The sequence below is a fragment of the Nicotiana tabacum genome, chromosome 19 (assembly GCF_000715075.1).
Source record: "Nicotiana tabacum cultivar K326 chromosome 19, ASM71507v2, whole genome shotgun sequence".
In the NCBI taxonomy this organism is placed as follows: Eukaryota; Viridiplantae; Streptophyta; class Magnoliopsida; order Solanales; family Solanaceae; genus Nicotiana; species Nicotiana tabacum.
The window spans coordinates 135,192,957-135,218,337 of NC_134098.1; the positions used below are offsets into that span (position 1 = coordinate 135,192,957).

At 38.5% G+C, this 25,381-nt stretch overlaps 1 non-coding gene across 1 annotated transcript; it reads right to left on the reverse strand.

Moving 5' to 3' along the window:
• Positions 1 to 3,519: 3,519 nt before the first annotated feature.
• LOC142173987 (U2 spliceosomal RNA) lies at positions 3,520 to 3,714 on the reverse strand. Its single transcript, XR_012703352.1, has one exon. It is a non-coding gene; the product is annotated as a U2 spliceosomal RNA (small nuclear RNA).
• Between the last annotated feature and the right edge of the window lie 21,667 nt (positions 3,715 to 25,381).

Consider the following 25,381-nt stretch of genomic DNA (forward strand, 5'->3'; position numbering starts at 1 on the left):
AGAACTTATCATAACTTGGCTAGATGCGTACAAGTGTTGTTGTATATTAAATAATACATCACATACCAAATTTCGTTTTGGTAGTTTTGTTCTCATAACCAATGGTTTAGCTATAATCGGAGGCATACAATTTCTGCTAAACCAACTTGTATTTAAACCAACATTATCAAGATAAATCATCATAATTTATATTCTGAAACTGAGCTCTAATAATTTGAGCAAGCAACCTTGCAAAAGTCAAACTGCAAGTTGATAACAAATGCACATGTGACCATAAAATAGATGCACCTATTAAAATCATATAATAGTACATGGCACACATGGCAGGTGACTGGGCCCATATATTTATCACCTTTTATTCGTTTCAGATATCAAGGGATTCAATCCCAAACTTAACTAGTATATCACGAGAATAAGCAGCACAAGAGAATTCTTGAAGAATCCATTTCGTCAATATATGCCAATGTGAATTCTCAATTAATTTTTCGCATTATAGTTGAACCGGGATGGTCAACCGGTCATGCCAACTGATATTTATTTCAGTAAACCTCTAGTTTACTTATGGCATGTGATTCAATCATCATGCTTATACTTGTGTAGTATAAATAAAAGAAAAGTCGGATAGCCTTTTATATTTTCCCGATATGATTATAGTAATTTGAAGATATTCAATCTTTCTTTCATTTATAGTCTCAATATGCCAACCACTTTGGCTTGTACATTTGAAACTCAAAAAATTTCTTTTTAAGGCTTACTACAATATCAATGTCATGAACATTTTATTTATCCGAGTAGTAATAAATTAGTTCTTCCGGAGCTCTTAACTACTTTTGTACTACAAGATCTTTTGTCACATCATCCATATAATGAATGTCTCCTTCACAGAGAAAATCATATCAAAATAATTATCATGGTCAAAATCATCATAAGCAAAATAATTTCTTGATTTAATTTTGCCTTTAATAACTTTTTATAAGGCATGGCAAAATATATTTTTTTTGGCGTACCATATGTACGCGACCAATGACATATCCATGTAACTACACAATAATATTCATTATCTTTCCTTCTCAAACCTCTCATATGGGTGGGTTGTAGTATTGATTCAATCATGCATAAATACATTCTTGTGCATAATTTGTATCACATATATATTTTCACATTCACTTTCAGGAATGGGTCTGCATTTACAATGCTTATCACAAGTCACATTTTCAAAGAATGGACCATAATCATCTTAATATGCCTCGTATTTATAGACCATATTGATACACATTTACTTCACTTTTGAAGGATTATCTTGAGAACCCTTATTATTCTCCTTATTACAATTACTATAATAATGACTATTATTATTTTGGTCTTTGGCAAGCCCACATTCATTCGTCAATCACTTGTCTTCATTTAGACTTATTATGCACCGCTACCACATTCACTTTAAGAATGGAGCAAATCAAGTGGGATACGCTTCACGTCTTTTCATGAAAAATATATCATTTTTTTAGTCATCATTATATCATCAATATGGTACATTGAGACTCAAACCCAATGCCTTACCAATATAAAGGCATGTTAGGCCATAATAAATTGGAAGTCAGATTACCCAACTCTTATCATCATAGAGCATCAAGACACGAACCCGATGTCTTACTCTCATGGTGCGCTGAGACTTAAACCCACCGTCTTACCCTCAATTAATGACATAATATGCCAAAGTTTACTGGAATTCACCCTCGAGCATTTAAAAATGTATCATGTCATAATTATATGCAAAAGTAAATTAAGTTTCAATAAGACATAAAATATTACTATTCTTGCTTTTGGTGGTCATATCGTTGATGCATAACTGAAAGTATTATAAAAATTAGTGGCAAAAATTATTTATCTCTCATAACTTACATGTCGTATAACAATCTAAATTATCTCATTCTGCAAGGTCCTTTAATTGAATAAAAAAATCGTTGACAATATTTTTAACATTAATGAAAAAGTTAATATTGGAATGACTCTACCATCTTGTTGCCTCCCATATTGGTTATAAAATAAGAGCAGTTATGTATTTTAAATCACAAGAAGCTAAACTTTTTTTATGCAATGGAGTGTACTAAGAATACCATATACAAATAATGAAAAATTGGGTTGTAGAGATACAAACTCACTCCATTTTTCAATATACGAGAATTTAAAGTTTTGATCGGCCAATGCTAATTCAAAATATTTTTTCATTTGGATCGTATATTTATTTATCAATAACATATGCTAGTTGTGCTATTAAGATTATCTGAGAGAAACTTACCTCACATTACCTTTTCAAAAGTCAGAGTGGCGCATGACAGTCAAGCACATATTTTATAGGAAAACGTTCAGTTAAGGAAAACTTTACATAAGGTTTCTGCTTTCTGATTAACTAAGGAACCAAACTTTGCAAAAGTTGTAGTAGCTCCCCAATTTTATGTACTTCTTTTGGTCTTTGGTTTAGTATGTAACTCTTGGCTACATCATTATATACTTTTGATTCTTATAATAAGATCTAACCATGATATGAGATGAAAGAGATCATACCAAACATACAGCAAATATTAGAAACTCGCTCATTGAAATGGATTTTGATAATGCAACAAAATAAAATAAATAAAATATAGAGTAATAATTAGTTTACATTTAAGGATTTTTCAACTTTATAAAGTAAAATACTTAAGAATATGAATGGATTTGTAAGAAGAAAATACTTAGCATTAGAAACTTTTATAGCAAATAAAGAACCTATGAGAAAAATGAATAAGAAAATGAATTAATTAAAAAGGATTAGAAAACGTATCTTAGCATTAGCATTATATGCCTTATCACAGTGTACTGGTCTCCTCAACCTTATTGTTACTTCAGTTATATTTGATACCATTCTTTGAAATTGCTAAATGAGAAAGAAAAGCTTATCTCTTCAAGAGGAATATTAGGTATGGCCGGAACATGCCTGTTATGATGTAGGACAATTTTGTAGATGTAAGTAACTCAATTGGTTAGAGCATCGTGCTGATAACGTGTTATAAAATAAAAGCAATTTAATAAAACATGAACAAGAAATGGAGATAGAAAGAATGATGAGTTTTTCTTCTTCAATTGCGTTTCTTTACCTATCTATTACAAGGCCTTTATATAGGCATGAAAAATGAAGAAAAACTATTGTAAAATAGTGAGTGGAATGACCACTATTTAGTGGAATGGCCACTATTGAGTGGAATGGCCACTACACAATAAATGTAATGAGGTTCAACATTGACATCCACTCTCTCAAACTATTCATAACACATGAGATAATATTTGCGATAATTGGTTAAAATCTAAAATCATTTACAAAATACTTTTTGCATATAGAGAATTTTATAAAAGCACAAATTGCATATTAAAAGGACATTTGATTAAATTCAAATAGAATAACCGAGGGAATAATAAGCAATTAAACACGGTCGGGACTAAGACATAAGCACCAATGCCTAAAATAAAACATTGGATTAGACTTGGTGGGGGTGCGCCAGGCCCGTGCAATAGTGCAACGCATGGGCAACGCTCGAGAGCCTAGGTAGCAAGCTACCTTAATGGACTCTCCCTTTAAAAAATTGAGTTAATATCGTGTGAGCCAATATCCCACATATCAGATATTAAACTGATAAGAACAAATACTACACTTGATCTTAGCCAAAAGGCCGAGAAGGGTATGCTTTGACCTGTTTCTTCTGGCCCTTTTTATACATAGCTTTTTTCTCCATCACATATTATAAGTCGATGTGGGAACAAAGACCAACCCTTGTGAAAATTGGGATAGCATAAAAAATTAAGGGAGTGCATTACTTTTTTTCTTTTCGTTTCTAGGAAAATTATGTGTTTCAACTTTCATATACTAGTAGTGGGCAGTGACTAACCTTTTTAGAGAAATATAATTTCTATCTAAAATAGAGAAAAAAACAAGAAAAAACCAGTGTGTCAATTGTATAGGGTAAAATATGATATGACACGTGGCTGACTAAAAGTAGGACACGTGAAATCCAAGATGGGATGGTTGAGGATCGAACGCAACCACTCTGTTTGTTACCGGAAAGGATAACGTTCATAAAGGTGTATTAAATGCTTTGCGCCCGATAGCATTTACTAAGGAATATTTTGCAGCATTAAGAGCGACGGTCCGTTACAGAGAATTTGGCATTTATGTTTACCGTTACATCTTCATCAATGACCCTCATAATTGATATTAAAAGAGGGCACGATCCTCGAACCATTTTCCCTAGACATAATCAAAAATAGTGAGCTCAGTTACCATTGTAGAGGACACGAATTTTCTGGCTAAACTTATACTATATTCTATGAAAAGCTTCATATAATCTTAATTACTTATTTTTTGATCTCATCATTGCTGTGCCCGGAAGTTTTGTTCCCGGAACTGTCATCTCTGTTGTTTCATCTATATTTCAAGGCTAAGTATTATATATTTCTTCAATTGTTATATTATTACAGGATCAAATTAATTCACTTGTCTTGAAACCATGTATAAATTCAATTGTACCGTTTTACGGATAAACAGTTTGGCGCCCACTGTGGGGCCTAGACAGTCGTACAATTAAATTGATCCTTGCCTTTTTCACTAATGTGTTTTGATTATATTGTCTTAGAAAAAATCACAAAAAATGGCAGATAACATTGTTAATGATGCACACAACCTTGAAATTCGAGGAGATCAGCCTCATTTTGAGGACTCAATTAGTGACACATGCAATGACGAGAATGACGCCACGTCGGTGCATGACAGACAATATCCTCGACGGGTTCGGGAAACTACTCCCGATGATGCTAATGAGGATCATGTAGCGGATGCTGTGAGGGTCCTGCAAGAGCAACAGGTAATCATTATGGGTCATCTCATGCGACAGGATCAAGTTATGACATAATTGAAGTAGGCATTATTGGGGGCCTCGAATAATGCAAACAAATGAGATTCAATTCCTCTCGTTGTTCCCGCAGACCAAACAACGCATAGAGTCGACAACAACACTCCCATGGGTGAAGTTGGCTCCGACGGGGCTGGGGGAGCAGATCAGGTCGTAACAACGAGAACGAATCATTCAAAGATGAGCTTTTACGGTTCATGAGGGATGTAAACGCCCGCATGGATCAAATCTCGGGCGCACCACCAGTATTGAAAGGCCCGAACTTGAAGAAGTATGTTCAATTACTGTACAAGCCAAGTGCAATAGCAGAACTAATCCCGAAGTGTTTTAAAATGCCTAAAGTTCCAAAGTATGATGGAACTTCGGACCCACAGGAACATATTAACACCTACACAACGGCGGTGAAAGGAAATGATTTAGCTCCTCACGAAATTGAATCTGTGTTGCTAAAGAAATTTGGCGAAACTCTCACGAGGGGAACCCTAACGTGGTACTCATTGCTACCCGAGCATTCCATAGATTCCTTTGAGATGCTCGCGGATTCTTTCATTAAAGCTCATGTCGGGGCCAGAAATGTGCAAGCCCGGAAGACCGACATATTCAAAATCGCACAAAGAGAATCTGAATTATTATGAGAGTTTGTTACCCAATTCCAGAAAGAAAGAATGTTGCTCCTGGCCGTCCCGGTTGAATGGGCAGCTGAAGCATTCACCAAAGGATTGAATCCGAGAAGTTCAGACGCTTCCCGGAAGCAGAAGGAGAGCCTACTTGAGTATCAAGCAATAACTTGAGCAGATGTTCACAACCGATATGAGTCCAAGATAAGGATCGAAGATGACCAGGTCGGTTCTACATCATCGACCAAAGGACGAGAGAAGAACTGAGAAAGACCAAAGGATGACTATGACGCGGATAGGCGGACTTCGAGGGGCCGATTTTTGCCCTACGAGCATACCGAAGGCCATGGCAGAAATTTCTGAGCAGCAAACAAGTTTACTGTTGACAGAGAGATTGATCGTGGTCGAAACAATAGATCACTTCATGATAAAGAAACGTCAGGATCTCGAGATCTTTCTTACCCGAGGTTATCAGAATATAACTTCAACGTCAGCGTAATAGAACTAGTGTCAGCCACGAGGAACATTAAAGAAGCACGATTCCCGAGACCTATAAGGTCCGATTCCAGCCATAGGGATCCCAATTTATGGTGTGAATACTACGGGACGAACGGTCACCGGACAGGGGACTGCCGACATCTTCGGGAGGAGGTGGCAATGCTATTGGAGAATGGTCATATCCGAGAGTTCTTGAGTAATCGAGTTAAAAACAATTACGGTCGCAACTGAGACAATGCGGAATCTTCAAAAGCAGGAGAAGAAACCCCACGCCAGACGATCAACATGATCATTGGGGGGAACGAGATTAACGGGGTCACCTTTGCGGCGGCAAAGAAGACAAAAGTATCGATAACTCACATCAAAAGACTCTAGGAGGATGATATCACTTTCACAGAGGAACACGCAGACGGATTACTGTTACCACACAACGACGCACTGTAATCTCTTTAAATGTGTTAGATTTTAAAATTAAGCGTGTTCTAGTGGATCCAGGAAGTTCTGCTAATATCATACAATGGAGAGTATTGGAATAAGCTAAACTCACCGGAAGTATTATTCCGGCAGCAAAACTTCTCGTTGGATTCAACCTTGCTAGCATGACGACCCGGGGAGAGATCTTACTGCTCACGAATGCTAAATGAGTAATGAAATGACTCTTTTCGAAGTAGTGGATGGTGATATGGGATACAATATCATCTTAGGAAGGCCATGGTTACACGAGATAAAAGTTATACCTTCGACGTATCACCAATTGATGAAGTTTCCAACGCACGAAGGAATCAAGCAGATATGAGGTGATTAACTGGCAATGATGGAGATGAATACAATCTTAGTTTCCAGTAGCAAAGGGAATGAGCACACAACATAGAAATTACAGGAGCCGATGCCTACTCCCGAGTTAGAAGAGGTTATTCCAAGGGTAGAGTCGTCAGAACAATATCAGGTGACGAGATATTTCCAAGTTCCGAAAGAGAAAAACACAACGAAGTTTGCGGTAGAGGAACTAGAGCAAGTGGCATTGTTTGAATAATTCTTAGAAAGAAAATCCCACTTGGGGACAAGATTGCACCCCGAGCTCCGATATGGTTTTATTGAATTCCTTAAAATTAATGCTAATTATTTTGCATGATCGCATGATGATATGACAGTTATCCCGACAGAAATAGCCATGCACAAGCTGAGTTTGGATCCCAACGTACCACCGGTTTGACAAAAGAAGCGTTTCATTGCCGAAGCCAGGAATAAATTCGTCAAAGAAGATATAACTCGCTTGCTTAAAATCAGTTCAGTCAGGGAGGTAAGATATCTAGACTGGCTAGCCAATATAGTTGTAGTTCCTAAGAAGAACAATAAATTTCGTATGTGTGTAGACTATAAATCTCTTAATAAGGCGTGCCCGAAAGATTCGTTTCCACTGCCAAATATTGATCAAATGATTGATGCCACGGTCGGGCACGAATTGATGAGTTTTCTTATTGCTTATTCCGGGTACAACCAAATTAAGATGAACCCGGAAGATCAGGAAAAGACTTGGTTTATAACAAATTTCGGTACATATTGTTATAATGTAATGCCCTTCGGGTTGAAAAACGCCGGAGCTACTAATCAACGGCTCATAAATAAGATGTTTGAAAAATAAATAGGAAAAACCATGGAAGTTTATGTAGACGATATGCTCGTTAAGTCTTTGAATGTAAGTGACCTCCTTAAGCATTTGCAATAAACATTTGATATTCTGAGGAAGCATAACATGAAATTTAACCCCGAAAAGTGTGCGTTCGGGGTTAGCTCCAGTAAGTTCCCGGGGTTTCTGGTCTCACAAAGGGGAATTGAGGTAACCCCGACAAAATCAAGGCCACAGACGATATCCCGGATCAATTGTCAAACATAAAGAAAGTCCAAAGACTCACAGGAAAGTTAGCAGCTTTAAGGAGGTTCATTTCCCGGTCATGGGAAAAGTGTCATCGCTTCTTTACATTGCTCAAAAAGAAATACAAATTCGAATGGATGCCGGAGTGCCAACATGCTTTGAGGGACCTGAAGAAGTACTTATCAAGCCCTCAATTGCTCTCAAAACCAAAAGAAGGCGAAACATTGCTAGTCTACCTCACGGGTTCAAAAGTTGCGGTAAGTGAGATTTTAGTCCGGGAGGACGAAGGTATGCAGTTTCCTATTTATTACGTTAGCAAAATTTTAACGGGAGCAGAAACTCGCTACCCATATTTGGAAAAACTGGCCTTAGCTCTAGTAGTCGCCGCTCGGAAACTGAGGCCCTATTTTTAATGCCACACAATAGTTGTGGTGACTACTTTCCCTTTGCGGAAAATCCTTCATAAACCCGAGCTCTCGGGAAGATTAGCCAAATGGGTCGTCGAAATGAGTGAATTCGACATAGAATATAAACCGAGGACTGCAATTAAGTCACAGGTCTTGGCTGACTTCGTGGCCGATTTTAGTCCGGGACTGCTACCTCTGGCAACCAAGGAGGCAGTAATGGTGTCGGAATCGACATGAGGGGTTTGGACCTTATTTACGGGCGGAGCCTCGAACGTAAAAGGGTCCAGGCTCGGAGTAGTTTTAATTGCGCCTTCGGGGGAAACTTTAAAGCAAGTCATCAAAACGATCCCTTTAACTAATAATGAAGCAAAATATGAAGCTTTGATTGTAGGGCTCGAGTAGGCCCGGAGACTTGATTCCGAAGTTATTGAAATCAAATGTGACTCATAGCTGGTGGTAAATCAGGTATAAGGGATCTTTTATACCAAAGAAGAACGTATGCAACAATACGTGGTAAAGTTCTAGGCCCTTCTGGAATAATCCCGGGAGTGGTAAATTGCTCATATCCCGAGAAAGGATAATGCAAAAGTGGATGCGTTAGCAAACTTAGGTTCGACGACGGAAATAAAAGGATCGGAGCCCCGAACGGTGGTACAACTGATGAGCTCAGTCCTTGATACGGATGGTTATTATGAGGTAAATTTGGCTAATCTTGTATGGGACTCGAGAAATGAAATAATCAACTACCTCGAGCACGGAAAGTTTCCTGACGATCCTAAAGCATCACGAGTGTTACGCACCAAAGTTGCACGTTATAGCTTCATGAAATGCCAATTGTATAGAAAGTCTTTCCAAGGCCTACTGGCCCGGTGCTTAGGAGCATCGGAAGCCAATTATGTCATGAGAGAAATCCACGAAGGGATATGTGACAATCTCTCAGGCGTAGATTCTTTGGTGCTGAAGTTGGTACGGGCAGGATATTACTGGCCTCGCATGGAGCAAGACGCCAAAGATTTCATACGAAAATGTGATAAGTGTCAACTCTATGCATCACTAGTACATCACTCAGTAGAACCTTTATATTCAGTTTTGTCCCCATGGTTGTTCATGAAATGAGGGATAGACATCGTCGGACCACTGCCACTAGCTCCCAGAAAGGTAAGGTTTCTTCTAGTTTTGACTGATTATTTTTCTAAATGGGTGAAAGCAAGTTCTTTTCAGAATATCGGAGAACGCGAAGTCGTTGACTTCTTATGGGAAAATATAATTTGCAAGTTCGGAATGCCAAAAGAGATAGCATGCGACAATAGGCCACATTTTATCGGTGCAAAAGTTACAAAGTTCCTCGAAGATTTGAAAATAAAGAGAATCACATATTCGCCTTATCATCCGAGCGCAAATGGTCAAGCGGAGTCAACAAATAAAGTGATCATTCAAAACCTCAAGAAAAGGTTGAAAGCAGAAAAAGGCAAATGGCCCGAAGAGTTGCTCGGAGTTCTATGTGCCTACCGAACAACAGCCAAATCAAGTACATGAGAAACTCCTTTTTCCCTCATGTACGGTGTTGAAAGTGGGGGAACCCACTTTGAGATATTCTCAGACAAATGAAGAATTAAACAACGAAGCAATGTTAATTAACCTGGAATTGCTCGAAGAACGCAGGGACTTAGCGCATGTAAGAATGGCAGCTCAAACGCAGAGGATGGAGTGATATTACAATCAAAGAGCCAACTTTCATTTTTTCAAAGCAGGAGACTTGGTTCTAAGACAAGTAACCCAAAATACACGGAAGCTCAATCCAGGAAAGCTAGGTCCAATATGGGAAGGTCCCTACCGAATTTTGGCTAGCACTGGGAAAGATTCATACGAGTTGGAGAACCATAATAGAGACAAATTGCCCATCAACTGGTACGTGGCACACCTCAAAAGATATTATTATTGATGAACAACGCTCAAACGGAAAGTATGTGCTACAATTTTTTTCCCTTCGTTTTGTTTTTGTCCCAATTGGGTCTTTCTGGCAAGGTTTTAAATAAGGCGGCAACAGAAAGCACACTACGAAGACAACAATAATAGGACCTTTGATAGCAAGGCGAACGGACAAGCTTCAACTTGGGGATTATTAGATAACCTTTGGTTCGATAGCAAATTCCCACTGGGAAGTTAAGTTTGCTACCAAATAGGGGTTACCCGACCGTTCACGAGCACAAACCACTAGAAGGTTGTTAAGTATTCTTTCGCTCGATATCATGGATTCCTAAGGGAAAGTAAGGTATGTTGTCGAGTGAAGGATTACCTAGAAATTCATTGGTGGAACCTTCTAAGATACAAGACTTCCAGTGTTCCAATCCACACTCTCCGCATTCGAACACTAGGGGGAATGATATGAGAATACGGCAATAATGATTGGCATGTCAACCGGGAACGAAAATCCAGAAACAAAATACTTTATCGGCACCGGGGACTGTACAGCCAACCCCGGAGAAACAAGTTGTACAAGATAGCCACAAGTAATGGCAATTTCTTTTATGCATAACAAGATGCTTATGTATTTTTTAAAATAAAAGGAATAAAACGAAATCCTTTTACTTTTATCTTGTTTCTTGTCTGAACGATGAACTAACTTTGTCATTTGAAATTTAAACAAGTACTTCAAATGTTAGTGCCGTAATGAATATGAGACGTCCTCTTCAAGAGCACCATAAACATAAGAGGGTCCTTTCTTATAAAAAACCTCACGTTAAAGGGTTAGTTCTGGAAGAATCAATGCCCAGAATCTAAAACTCCATCGGGATAAAATACACCCGAAGCCGCACATGAAAAAGACGCAAAAAGCAAACTTGCGCAACGAAACCCTTACGTAAAAGGGATAATACTCGGAACCAAAATGCTTCGAATAAAAAGCATTCGAGACTACACATAGTAAAACGTGAGCAGAACGACATGTGCAGAATGCTCGAGCAAATGCTAAAGTTAAAGACTTGCATGAATATTCAAATGAAAGTGAGACTCAAACAATACTTGAGCAAAAAATGTGTCTTTATTTACAAGGACGTGCCAAAATGACAAAAGTACGAAATGGGAAAAGAAAGGAAAAGCTAAATTGCAGCGCCTCCGGAACCAGAAGGATGAGAAGTATCCGCATCCCCGGAAAAAGTAGGTGCTCAACGTTTTCCCCAGTTTGGTCTTCGGCCTCATCGCCTTCCGATCCTTCTTTAGTTTCCAAAAACTCGGAACCGGAATCAGAAGAACCTGGAGCGTCAAACTACGCCGGGAGTCCATTTTTTGTAGCCAACTCAAGCTCTCGGGCCTTAGCAATTTCGGCATCAACGTCAATGATACCATTTTTTGCCTCTTCCAAGGTATTTATCCTCATGCTATACATGGAATAAGTTTTTTCAACAATGAGGGAAGTCGCTCGGCACTTAAGTTATTCTTTGAGTTGAGTAACTGTCACAACCCAAACCGATGGGCCATGACGAGTGCCCGAGTCCTACCTGTTGAACACTCCTAAGCATGCGTCTAAGATATAAACATGAATTAAGGGTAGATCATGAATAACATCTGTCAATAAGCTACTGAATCACATGAATAACATACGTGAAGAAAACATGTCCAAAAGGCATATATACATATACATGTGGAATACGGTAGGGCGAGCCGACAAGGCTGCTATAGACAACTATATATCCAAAACTAGAAGCTGACAAGGCCACATATCATACAACTATATATGACTGTCTATAGACCTCTAGTAGAGTGTACAACTGTATGAAGGACGGGACTGGGTCGTCGTACCCATATCTATATACAAAAATAGCGTACCAAAACTAATAACAACTCCGAATCAAGTGGAGCACACCAACTCTCGTTGATCAAGGATCCTAAAAGGGGGACCGTCAGCTTGTCTACCTGCACCTGCGGGCATGAAACGCAGCATCCCCAGGAAAAAGGAACGTCAGTACGAATAATGTACCGAGTATGTAAGGCATGAAAATCAGTACATAAAAGACATAAAAGAAACATAGAGTAAAGGAATCCACCTATAAGTTCAAATAACTTTGTGAATCCTGAGATATTTATAAGGTCATGCATGTACGTATAAATGTCGTATCATGCATAGGTATATGTGTACATAACATCATCCAGCCTCTGAGGGTATCCCGTCATATAATCTCGGTCTATGGGCGAAATCATCACGTATACCAACTGATCAGGTGGTGGTGCGTATATAACGCCATAACCTTTTTTCATATTCCATATACGTATAATATACGCGTATATAATGCCATCTGATCATGGGTCAATGTACATGTATAAATTAATAAAATGCATAAGAAGTGAGTTAATAAGATTTCTCGAAATGTCATAAAATCAATATGTTTTTTCGGATAAACTTTATCAATTATGCATTTTTTTGAGACACATGAACAGGAGATATAATAATAAGACACATGGAAATTCAAGAACATAGGCACCCCTAGTGCTTCTACGAATAGAGACATTTATGAAAGTTGTGCGTTTGCTCGTTTCGTTTGTATGATATGGATCATGCCAAAAGAAAAGAATGAATAGCCTCAACATACCTGAGCCGATTCTCTTGACAATCTCTCTAACACACGTCAATCACGATAAAACACGTAACGACGAGATTGAAGTAGGGAAAAATCCGTATGATATTCTTGAGAAAGGTTATACCGCGCTCCCTTAGAATTGTAAATCACATTGCTATTACATTATGTAGCCTCGTATGAATTTTGTTGTAGCAAATCACATTGCTATTGCAAATCCGTATGATATCTCTCTTTAATGAATTAGAGAGGTTCCTTATCATAGTGGTTGTGGGCCCCACTTGATAAGGATTACTTAGCCAACAAATTCCCTAAATATGTCACCTATCCTCTGGCCAAAAGAGTCACCATTTGGGCTTTGATCCATTTTTCACTTGCTGCCACGTGGGGGGTAGTGTTCCCTCCTAATATTTATCCATAATTTTTAATTACCTTGTTAATCTCCCACTAAAATCAATAATTAACCATTACCAATATAATTAGGTAATATCTTAATTTACTTAAAATACTAATCACTTTTAATATACTTTATACACCTTACTATCATGGTCATGTGGTACCTTGTATGGCACTAGTCCATAAATACGGGGTATTATAGCTCGGACCGTATTTTATCCCCAAATTGACAATCTTCAACGAAACTTATTTTCTTTGATTTGTTTACCCTCTAACCTTTACGGTACTTACTTATCACTTGTTACAAATAACATAAATACTTATAATCTCAAAAATAATCTCACTCCTGAGCTTACGTCGATTAACTTACGGCAAAACTTTAACGTACGAAATGTGGGATGTAATAGTAACCTCGGCGGAAAGGTTTTCCCAGGCGGATCTAGCAGATTTGAGGCTGACGTCAAGCTCGCAGACAGTTGAACTAAAGAGCCCATTATTCTCGATAGTTTTCCTCAACTTCTCTTCTAACTGGGCATGTTTTGCCTCCACAACATCAAGTTCTTTACTTTTGGAGTTCAAGGCTGCTTCCAAGTTAATCAGTCTTTCAGTGGAGGCAGCCTCATGGTCGGTTGCGACAAGAACGACGTTCTGGACTTCTACCCATTTGGACTTGGCCTCATCAAATCTAACCCTCAGCGGCCCAATTTCTTGGCTAAGGGTTACCACTTTTGCTCGCTTTGCTGGAAACGAGCCTCTAAAATAACGGCTTCAGCAACTCTGGTTTTCAGTTTCGAGAGGCGGAGGACAGTCTGGTCCCGTTTCGCCAAAAGCTGATCCCATTCAGAAGTAAGTTCTTCCTTCTCACGAATCAACCTTTGAAGGCCCTTAGAAGCAAGAAAGTTGATCTATAACATAAGAAGAGGTAAAACTTAGAATACATTCGTTCTAAAGTAGAAGAAATAATAGAGGAAGGAAGGAACGTACCGCTACAGCGTTATGCATAGCATTGTTCAACAGACACTCTCCCGAGAGTGTCTGAATATTTTCCTAGTCTTTTTCTGAAGCCAAAGGCTTCAGGTAATTAGCAAGCTCCACTGACTGTGATAGCAGGTTACACTGGTAGATACCGAAAGAGTAATGATCCTTCTCCTTCGTGGATCTTCAGAAGGAGCAACATAGTTTTTCCCCAAATTCCCATGAACTGGGGACTGTGGAAGAGGAACACTTCTTCATGGTCAGGTGCGGCCGATGAGGGTGGTATAACAACTGCTGGTGGAAGAGTGGACGAAGATGGGAATGATGTAGCAGTTGCTAGTGTTGGTGAAGGTGGAGATGAAGCTAATGGAGTTGAAGAGTGAGAAGCAGCTGCATCAAATGCAGTGTTAGTTGTTTGATGCTCGCCAATGAAAGACGGCAAGGACCCGATACTCAGCCCCGCAACACCGGTTACAACAATTGGGGGCCGGAAGCGGGAGTTGGCATATTCTACTAATTCAGATTCTCCCCAAAGTGTTGAGATGTCGTCTTTAGTTGGTGCAGCTATCTCAACAGGTTGAACATCCTGTTGAGATGATGAGGATCGTCGCCTTCTATGTAAAAAAGCTCCCTCATCACTAGCTTCTTCATCATCATCGATCATCACAGTGTCTACGATAGGCCCGGAAGGAGGACCAGTCATCATCGACACCGGAGATGACTCTAGGCATTAATCTTTTCCCTTTAGATCTTTTTTTCGGCCGCGGAGGAACGTCTTCTCTTTGTTTGTTTATCCTCCTGTCGGGGACTCCGAAAAAGAAGTATTTGCACCCGAAACAGGCTCGGAGATACATGTTTGAGTAAGTGCTTCCTGAAGCAGCATTAATAAGATCAGCCAAAATGTCCTCCTCGGGGACAACAACAACCGCATGTAGACCTAATTCCATGAACAAGTCAGACGGGTTCAACCAAGCTCTTCATATTCAAAAATGAAAGCAAGGTAAATTAAGGTTACCATAAATTTTGGCCTTCCAACCGTATTTAAGGGCCAGTTTTTTCCACGAACGAGTTTCGAGCGTTGTGACGTCCAAGATCTTTTGAACCCACCGGTTCAAACCTTCCACCACCGGTGGGATCCATCAAGTTGCTGAAACATGCAAAGGGTGAATATATGGCCATAGAAGAATATCTAGTAAAAGGAATACAATACAAAGAACTTACGAGTGCAGTTCCAAGCAACCAAAAAGGATGAAGTCGTTGTCGCAATGATGTCGTTGGTGGCAACTGCAACGAGTCATTCCATCTACCCACAGTCATTATCAGCATCCATGCTAGACAACAAAGTATGGTGGACACGCTTGCAAAGGTTTATCATTCCCCCGCGGAAGATTTTGGGAGAATAGAGATTCATCATATGAGCTAGGGTTAGCTCCTCTCTAGTTTCTTGGCACAAACGCTGGAGGTAGGCGATCGTCCTCCACACTGAAGGACTTAGTTATGCCAAACACACCTGGTAGCGAAGGCAAAATTCCGCAATCATGGAATCAAGCTCTCAGCTCAAAGAGAACGCACCCAAAGTAAAGGAATACATGTAAAAGTATGTAAAACCTTCCTTGGGAAGGGTCACTCACTAGGATAGATCAAGAGCAATAATTTCCAACTCATTGCAGTGACAGTCCTCCCTCATAGCAGGAATATTGGAGGGACGAATAGAAGAAAGGTACCTGCTAACAACCCATGTACGAGGGTTAGCAGCAGGAAATTTTTCTTCAAAATCCTTCGAAGTACTAAGCCTTCTTGGGATGATGGAACCCACTGTTGGAGGAACGGAATCCTCGGTTCTGTTCTTGCTCTTTGTAGAACCAACACGCTTAGAGGAAGAAGCCATTGGAAAAGAAGAAGGAAAAGATTTTGTATTTGAAGAACATTAGAAAAAGGATGGAAAACAAGGATGCAAATCAGAAGCTCAAGCAATTGTGAAACGCAAAGGAAAAGAAAGTTGCGTATAATTAAAATTTTGGCGACTAAACTCATGGCAATGATTACCTCGATAATTGGAGAAAGTTGTGCTGAATCATGGGATGACGCGTGTTCGGGACATTAAATGCGGAGAGACGTGCGTCTAATCAACTGTTAGAGACCTTCAGAGGGAGTTATAGTAATTCCCGCCAAAAAGAATATTTCTACCAACTTTCCGGTAGCACAAAGTTATATCACCGGAAAGCAAGGGGACTATCTGTATAGGGTAAAATATAATATGACACATGACTAACTAAAAGGAGGACACGTGGAATCTTGTAACACCCCGGAAAATTTCGAAGTACTTAAGCGCTATTAAGAAAGTCGATGTGCGCTAATTATATTATTTTATGTGTAGGCAAGGACTATTATATGAATGATATCAATTGATCATGATAATATATGTATGAGGTGCATTAAGAATGGTTTATGGTCTAAGAAGGGCCCCAAGGCTAAGTCAAGTTGAAAATTTTATGATGGGATAAAGTTTCAAGTGAGTTCGCACAAGACCTAACTTCAACCGATCATACCTCTCTTGATATGAACAGTTATATGGTGAATTACCTATCAAATTAAATCCCTTTGAGTCGTGTTTCAACGAAAGATAATATGCCAAATTGTGTAAGAAAATCTCAATATTCTTAAGACTCTTAATTGCTCATATGTGTACCTAAAGTCTTGATTTGGAAATGTCTTATTGTTGATAATCTATAAAGATGGTTGGAAGTGAAATAAGTTAATTGGGGATATAGAGTGTGCCCAACGTGCCAAGAATTTATGTTATGATTGTGTCTAGTAGTGCAAATAATTTGAGAAGATGCGATAAAGAATATGAAATAAGCCTCGACTCAATTGTTTAAAAATAACTTCGAAGATAGAATTACCTAAAAGCTTTTGTACTCAATTCATGCCCATTAGTGGTTGCTTTAACTAATGCTTTACTTTATAAATATATCTAGTGTGATTCGAGTTCTATATATTCATGTGTTGAACTTGTACATTGTCATTGCTAGGGAAGAGCATTGTTAGAATAAATGGTGTATTGATTGTTTATAATTTTCATGTATGTTTCTATTGTTGGATGGTATGCCTCATTCTTTGGGAAGAAACCATTTGTGTTTGAAGTTTCCATTTCAAATGGATTTGAAGTATATGATTTCTGAAATATCCTATATGTTGATACTTGATGGTGATCTTTGAAATTGAAAGAGGTGAAAGTGTGGAATATGAAATACGGCCTTCGTGCCAGGAATAAAGAATCTTGTGAATGACCTAATGAGCCAAGAAAATATTATCGTTGTGAATGACTGGGAATACTAATGAGAATTTATACAATGTGAAAGATGTTGAGTTGAGTACAATTGTATTTATGATATTTCTATTTGCAAATCAAATCAAAAATATTTTTGGGAGTATCATTAGCAAAACCGAGGAAGGGTGGGTCATAAGGCCCACTCCTGAAACTACACGTGCCGGTGTAGGGGTGGATTGTGATTATTCCCCTTATTTGCGATGAAATTGGAACCTTTGGGAAATTGTGATATTATTCCCCTTAATTAGGATGAAATTGGAACCTTTGTGGATTGGAAAAGTCAACCCGCACGGCATATGTGGGAAGGCGGCCTAGCTGATTGGGTGGAGATCAGACGCCATATTGCTCATATGGTGGTACTACTCTTGGTAACAACTTTCTTTCACATCACATGTCAAACCACATTGTTCGTAGGGAGATGGCCTAGCCGATCGGGTGTGATCGGACTCCGTGTTAACAAAGACGGTGGTATATTGGTGCTAATAATTTCCCAACCAAAATTTTATATGAAGTTCGTATTTTGAAAATTATTATATTTTAACGGAACATTTGGATATTGTTGATTATGACTTGCTGTTTCTATGTGTTGCCTTTTCTTATATGGGCATTCTATTTTGAAAGAGGTCTTTTAGCTATGCATACTAGTGCTATTCGACAGTACTAACGTCCCTTTTACCGGAGGCGCTGCATCTTTAATGGATGCAGGTGGTTCTACAGCAGACGACATTGATCAGTGATAGCAGCGCACTCTTTTCAGCTGATTTGGTGAGCCCCACTTCATTTCGGGGTCATGTATCTTTTGTTTCTCATGTACTGTGTTTTGAGGTATAGCCGGAGCCTTATTGCCGACATCTCCATACTACTCTTCTATTATATTTAGATGCTCCGTAGACAGGTTATGGGTTGTGGTTGAAGTTGGGAATTGAACTAGAAATGTTGGTATTTGGAAATCATGTTTTTCATTAATTCTATAAAATCGTAATGTGTTTTTTGGAAATTATGAATGAAGTTACTAATGGGAATGAAAAGGAAGTTGTTAATAAAATCTTTTCAATGATTGATTAATGGAGTACATCTCCTCTTTATTCATGGATGAGTTTGGGTAGAAGGAAATCTAACAGGCTTGCTCGGCCGGGTTCTCTCGGTTGAGCGTCGATCGCGCTTCCCGAGTTTGGGGCGTGACAAACTTGGTATCAAATCCTAAGTTTTTAAAGTGTCCTAGGATGTCTCGGAGCCGTATCTAGTAGAGTCTTTCCTATCGTGTGTTTTCGACCACATCTATAATGAGAAGGCTACTTGGACATTTAGGAATTTCACACTTCTTTGATACTCCAGATCGTGCGATAGAGCTCAAGATAGGAAGCTAATTTCCTCGTTATGTCTCAATATGTTTTTCAGATGAGTTATCCACGAGTTCAAAACAACGAGGAGGGAATGACCGCTCCATTGAATATGGGGGAGATTACACAAGAGTTTGTTGGGAGAATGCGTCGAGCTGTGGAGGGATTTGAAGAATTTGTTGCTAAGGGAGGTGTCCTTGTTCCTACCACTGTCAACGCACCACCGGATCATATGGTGAGATAATCTAAGAAACAAATGAGGGTTGTTGGTGCTAATGAACCAGATTGTGTGATATGCAAGAAGCGACACTTGGAAATATGTTGGATGACCCTTGAAATATGTTATGGTTGTGGAAAGAGGGGGCACAAGAAGAACAAATTCCCTAGGTTGGGTACGCCCATCCAGTTATGTCCGTCATGCGGGAAGGAACATTTGGCGTCGTGTTGTGAGTATGCTCAGCAACACGTTAGGGGTGATATCTTTGGGCAATTCCAAAGGCCCACACAACAATCCGGTGCTGGAATTGTTAATCCCGCATTGGAAGCTTGGAGGATGGATAAGGGGTATGCTTATGATGTATGCAAAAAGAGTAAATATCAGGTCAGTAAGATGAGTCAGTTCAACGGACCTCATCCCCGTTGTGTGAAGTGTGGGAGATGTCATCCTGGAATGCGTCACTATGGTACAAAGGTATGCTACAAGTGTGGTATGACGGACCACTTTCAAAGAGATTGTTATTTGTCTCGCCAGAGCATGGGTAAGGGTATGGCACAACCAGCCAGTTCTGTAGCTACTACATCCACAATGCCTCCCCCAGCTAGAGACACTATAACGCCTGCAGGGCGTGGAACAACTAGGGGTGGTATTCATAGCTCGGGAGGGCCCAACAAGTTTTATGTTATGAGGAGACGTCAAAAGTTTGAGGCTTCTCCAGATGTGGTTACAGGTATATTGACTGTCCGATCTCATGGTGTGTATGCTTTTATTGATCTCGGTTCCACTTTGTCATATGTCACTTCTTATGTTACTATGGAAGTTGGGATAGAACCGAAATAACTTTATAAGTCGTTCTCTGTATCTACTCTTAGAACGAGACACAATATTCGTGAAGCCTCTTTATCACAATTCCTTATATTTACAACCTCTTGAGAAATTGAGTTCTATAATGGGTTCCTTGAATTGCATTATAACCCTAGGTTAATACTTCCCACTGCTTCCCTAAATTCTCAACAAGGGACAATACCTGATGAATTTCGTACAAAACCTTTTGATTCAAATGGATAACATCTGCTTTGTGCTTATACATGCATCACTATAATATTTACCTACGTGGTATCATATCCAATGGAAAGCAACCTAGTGTTGAGATCCTTCTTGAGTCACTGTTTTCCTCTCCGGTATATATGACTTCTATGGTTGAAACAATTATTCTACTCCTTTATGAATAGTATCATGAATCCTTTACATTGTCTAGTAACATGAGAGTATATCTTAGAACCTATCATGTGCGTACATGTCAATTGAAATGGGCCACTTATCCGCATAAAGTTTCTGAGCAACTTGAGATTTATCACAAATTCATCACATGGAGGTCTTGCTGTTTACCCATCTCAGTATGACTTTTATGTCCACCTAGATCATGCCTCGGTGAGTAACTCACCTTGTTCCCAGTATTGTGGTTGCCCGTGAATTGGCCTGATATGGCAACTTAAGAGTTATTATGGCAAAAACATGTCTAGCTCACGACAAAGTGTTCATTCTCTCTAACTAATACATGATTTCATCCCAACATTAAGATGTCCTAGTTACATGATTCCACTTGTGTTAGATTGAAAGTTAAGTAGCCTTATGATGAGCATATTGAATTGAAAGACAAATTCGTCGTATCTCTAGTCCTCTCACATAGGATCAAATATTTGCAAAGGTTAAGCTGTGGGAATAATAATAATCTCACAAGTGTTCAACTTCTTTTCATCTTCGTAAGCTTGTGGTATAGATTCCTTGTGCTAGTTAGTGTTAAGAGTGTAATGCAACTTTGTGTATCTTAAAACCCATATCATATTCAGGGTGCTAGAATATTCTCATTTCGAGTTAAACTGATTTTTCCTACATACCAAGAGGTGACTGGTGTCACATAAGTGTTAGCTCTCCTATTTCCAAATAAGGTACGAATAGAATGAAACAATTGTTGATGTCCTTTTCATGACCCATTTCTTTTAAATCTCAAAATCATGAACATTTTCCCTACGTTATCAATGCCTACTAGGCAACTCTATGACTCGTTTGTTGAACCGATAATGTCACCACAACGAATCACCATGTTAGCGCTATTGGTAGTGACCTTTATGTCTCTTAGGATATAACCTCTTGAAATGCCGTGCTCAGCACGTTGATGGATTCTTGAATAATTCTAGCGAAATCTCGAACCTCGTTGTTCCTGTTTGTAGTAAATCTATTGAGTATTGTAGGTTCAGGCATGTCAAACAAGAAGCATCATCCCGTGATCAAATATATGGGATAGGAAATTGTATGGTCATAGTCAAGCTAGCACATCTTAGAGAAATTGTTGGAGGTTGCCAAAGGTTTAGTTTGGGTGTTCGGCGTGGAGATTTAGAGTTGAAGAAAGTGAATGGGTTATTCTCAATATTTTCTGCATGAGGATGCTATGTGAATTGTTAATAAAGGTAAAGTATGTGAAGTCACATTAGGACTTATGAAATTTTGAAAGGAAATAGGCTAAACTATGAGTATGATGTTTCCCTATTATTATTCTCCGTGTACCCGATGTTTCATGTGTCTATGTCTAATAAGGTGAAGATAAGGGATAATGGGATTGTGAGGAGCAACTATTTGCTATCCTTGTTAGATAAGTCCGGAAGTTAAGATTGCCTCAGTCAAGTGCTATGGCTAAGTCTGTGAGTCCAGGAGATCACCTCATAGGCCGAAAGTGTTGAGAAAAGGAAATATTCTCACTTGTTTGTAGAGCCAAATGGTTGTGGTTCAAAAACGTACCTTCTATGTATTATGGTTTAAATGTGTACATTTCATGTAAAGATACCACTTTTGTTAATGTAATGCCCTAATGTTGAGATATGTGTTGTTGATATATACTGTGTTTGTTGAGTAATTGGTATATTGTTAGGATTGATTTCTGGGATTCTCTGACAGGTGGATATGCCCAGTTACAGGGAAAACTCTGTTGAAATTTTTAAGAATTTGTAAAGTTAGCCAAATCTTAAGGTCCATAAGTAAGTTGAAGTTTTGGAAAGGAAGTATAAGACCCATATAGTCATAAATGCCTATGTATAATGGCTGGGGGTAAAAGGATGGTAACTCTATTATTAGAAGTGACTTGTGAAACATTCGAGGACGAATGTTCTTAAGTGGGGGAGAATGTAACACCCCGGAAAATTTCGAAGTACTTAAGCGCTATTAAGAAAGTCGATGTGCGCTAATTATATTATTTTATGTGTAGGCAAGGACTATTATATGAATGATATCAATTGATCATGATAATATATGTATGAGGTGCATTAAGAATGGTTTATGGTCTAAGAAGGGCCCCAAGGCTAAGTCAAGTTGAAAATTTTATGATGGGATAAAGTTTCAAGTGAGTTCGCACAAGACCTAACTTCAACCGATCATACCTCTCTTGATATGAACAGTTATATGGTGAATTATCTATCAAATTAAATCCCTTTGAGTCGTGTTTCAACGAAAGATAATATGCCAAATTGTGTAAGAAAATCTCAATATTCTTAAGACTCTTAATTGCTCATATGTGTACCTAAAGTCTTGATTTGGAAATGTCTTATTGTTGATAATCTATAAAGATGGTTGGAAGTGAAATAAGTTAATTGGGGATCTAGAGTGTGCCCAACGTGCCAAGAATTTATGTTATGATTGTGTCTAGTAGTGCAAATAATTTGAGAAGATGCGATAAAGAATATGAAATAAGCCTCGACTCAATTGTTTAAAAATAACTTCGAAGATAGAATTACCTAAAAGCTTTTGTACTCAATTCATGCCCATTAGTGGTTGCTTTAACTAGTGTTTTACTTTATAAATATATCTAGTGTGATTCGAGTTCTATATACTCATGTGTTGAACTGGTACATTGTCATTGCTAGGGAAGAGCATTGTAAGAATAAATAGTGTATTGATTGTTTATGTTTTCATGTGTGTTTCTATTGTTGGATGGTATGCCTCATTCTTTGGGAAGAAACCATTTGTGTTTGAAGTTTTCATTTCAAATGGATTTGAAGTATATGATTTCTGAAATATCCTATATGTTGATACTTGATGGTGATCTTTGAAATTGAAAGAGGTGAAAGTGTGGAATATGAAATACGGCCATCGTGCCAGGAAATAAAGAATCTTGTGAATGACCTAATGAGCCAAGAAAATATTATCGTTGTGAATGACTGGGAATACTAATGAGAATTTATACAATGTGAAAGATGTTGAGGTGAGTACAATTGTATTTATGATATTTCTGTTTGCAAATCAAATCCAAAATATTTTTGGGAGCATCATTAGCAAAACCGAGGAATGGTGGGTCATAAGGCCCACTCCTGAAACTACACGTGCCGGTGTAGGGGTGGATTGTGATTATTCCCCTTATTTGGGATAAAATTAGAACCTTTGGAAAATTGTGATATTATTCCTCTTAATTGGGATGAAACTGGAACCTTTGTGGATTGAAAAAGTCAACCCGTACGACATATGTGGGAAGGCGGCCTAGCTGATCGGGTGGAGATCAGACGCCATATTGCGCATATGGTGGTACTACTCTTGGTAACAACTTTCTTTCGCATCACATGTCAAACCACATTGTTCGTGAGGAGATGGCCTAACCGATCGGGCGTGATCGGACTCCGTGCTAACAAAGACAGTGGTATATCGGTGCTAATGATTTCCCAACCAAAATTGTATATGAAGTTCGTATTTTAAAAATTATTATGTTTTAACGGAACATTTGGATATTGTTGATTATGACTTGCTGTTTCTATGTATTTCCTTTTCTTATATGGGCATTCTATTTTGAAAGAGGACTTTTAGCTATGCATACTAGTGCTATTCGACAGTACTAACGTCCCTTTTGCCGGGGTGTTGCATCTTTAATGGATGCAGGTGGTTCTACAGCAGACGACATTGATCAGTGATAGCAGCGCACTCTTTTCAGCTGATTTGGTGAGCTCCACTTCATTTCGGGGTCATATATCTTTTGTTTCTCATGTACTGTGTTTTGAGGTATAGCCGGGGTCTTATTGCCGGCATCTCCATACTACTCTTCTATTATATTTAGATGCTCCGTAGACAGGTTATGTGTTGTGGTTGAAGTTGAAAATTGAACTAGAAATGTTGGTATTTGGAAATCATATTTTTCATTAATTCTATAAACTCGTAATGTATTTTTTGGAAATTATGAATGAAGTTGCTAATGGGAATGAAAATAAAGTTGTTAATAATTTTTTTTCAGTGATTGATTAATGGAGTACATCTCCTCTTTATTCATAGATGAGTTTGGGTAGAAGGAAATCTAACAGGCTTGCTCGGCAGGGTTCTCTCGGTTGAGCGCTGATCGCGCTCCCCGAGTTTGGGGCGTGACAAATCCAAGATGGGATGGCTAAGGACCGAATGCAGCCACTCTGCTTGTCATCGGAAAGGATAACGTTCATAAAGGTGTATTAAATATTTTGCGTCCGGTAGCATTTACTAAGGAATATTCTGTAACATTAAGAGCGACGGTTCGTTACAGAGAATTTGAAATTTATGTTCACCGTTACATCTTCATCAATGACCCTCATAATTGACATGAAATGAGGGCACGATCCTAGGACCTTTTGCCCTAGACATATCTATAAATAGTGAGCTCAGCTACTATTGTAGAGGACACGAATTTTCTGACTAAACTTACACTATATTCTATGCAAAAGCTTAATATAATCTTATTTACTTGCTTTTTGATCTCATCATTGTTGTGCCCGGAAGCTTTGTTCCCGGAACTGTCATCTCTACTGTTTCATCTATATTTCAAGGCTAAGTATTATATATTTCTTCAATTGTTATATTATTTCAGGATCAAATTAATTCACTTGTCTAGAAAACACGTATAAATTTAACTGTACCGTTTTACAGGTAAACACCAACATAACGCACTTTCTTATAAATTAAGATTACCAATCATCCCATTCCTGTTTTTTCCCCTACTATGTTTCAATTAGAATACTTATTTCATACCCAAGTTATAATTACTTTGCAAAAATCGATTATTTTTCAATTATTAGTATGAAAACTAGTTTATTACCTTGCAGGCCTTTATTTTTTTTCACAAGTAGTACAAAAGAGCAATTACCACTCCTACATTTAAAAGGATTAATTTGCCAAAAAATAAAATAAAATAAGTAACAGTTGGAAAGTACAGTACTGTTT